Source organism: Arachis ipaensis, chromosome B02 (genome assembly GCF_000816755.2).
Source record: "Arachis ipaensis cultivar K30076 chromosome B02, Araip1.1, whole genome shotgun sequence".
Lineage (NCBI taxonomy): Eukaryota > Viridiplantae > Streptophyta > Magnoliopsida > Fabales > Fabaceae > Arachis > Arachis ipaensis.
The window spans coordinates 94976708-94977876 of NC_029786.2; positions in this window are offsets into that span (position 1 = coordinate 94976708).

Consider the following 1169-nt stretch of genomic DNA (forward strand, 5'->3'; position numbering starts at 1 on the left):
ATCCATAAGTGTGTTTTATACAAAATTTTTTGTAAAAAAAAGACTGAAAAAGACAAAGAGATAGATGATGTATGCATGCATTTTTTTTTTCACTAATAAACTTGTACTAATTTAATTGAACGTAATTACAAAAATACTTATACATATACACTTGTAAAAATATAGAAATGTTGTTGTTTTCGAGGAGAATTTTGTTTTTTTGTGTTCTTAAAAAGTTTTTTTTTTTTTTCTGAAAATTTGTTAGCGAGACCTAAAATATAATACTGAAACAGATTTTCTCTGTTTAAGAATAATTATTTTATTCACCTTTTTGAAGTTTAAAATATTTGTCTTATTTATAATATTGAAGTTGTATTAAATTATTTTTCAATTTTTACTATTAATCATTCACTAAATTGTCTTTTTGTTTCATTTAATTTATGTTTTTATATAACACAAATTTTGAAAATGATGGTTTTTTTTTGTTTTCTTCAAGATTTTATGAAGTACAAAGTGAAAAATAGAATATGAAAATAAACAACCGATTACGCACTAATATGCCTTTTTGTGTCATTTAGTTTATGTTTTTCTAAGAACATGAATTTTGAAATTGAAAATCTAAATAAAGAATCATTTGCATTAGTTTTTTTTTTTTTTTCTAAAAAAGATTTTATGAAGTACGAAGGAAAATTAGAAGATAAAAAATTAAAAACAAACAAAATAATTTTATTATTATTTTCATTATATCTTAATAAAATTTTGGAAACATAACATATAAAAAAAATACAAAAAAACTTGTTCATACTTCCTATAAGACTAAATCAAACAAACAACGACCTTGTCAGAAATCTGGCGATACCATCTAAAAGACATTTTCGTGCTTATCTTAATGGATAAGTAATTGTTAAACGGGACGATATTTGCAGCGAGTCAATCTGAATTTTCTTTATTTGTCTAGCAAAAGATATATATAGAACTAACATGAATGTCAAAATCTATCTTATTTAAGTTCTGTGATTTTCTACCATAATTAGCAACTAAGAACCGTCAAGCAACATATAGTTTCTTTTTCGACAAGATAACCACCAGGTGTATTTGATTAAATAGGTAAGAGAGTAAATTAAAGGGTGAAATTGGTTTCTATAATTTTATAATTTCTGAAATTTATAATAAATTAATTTAATCATTAT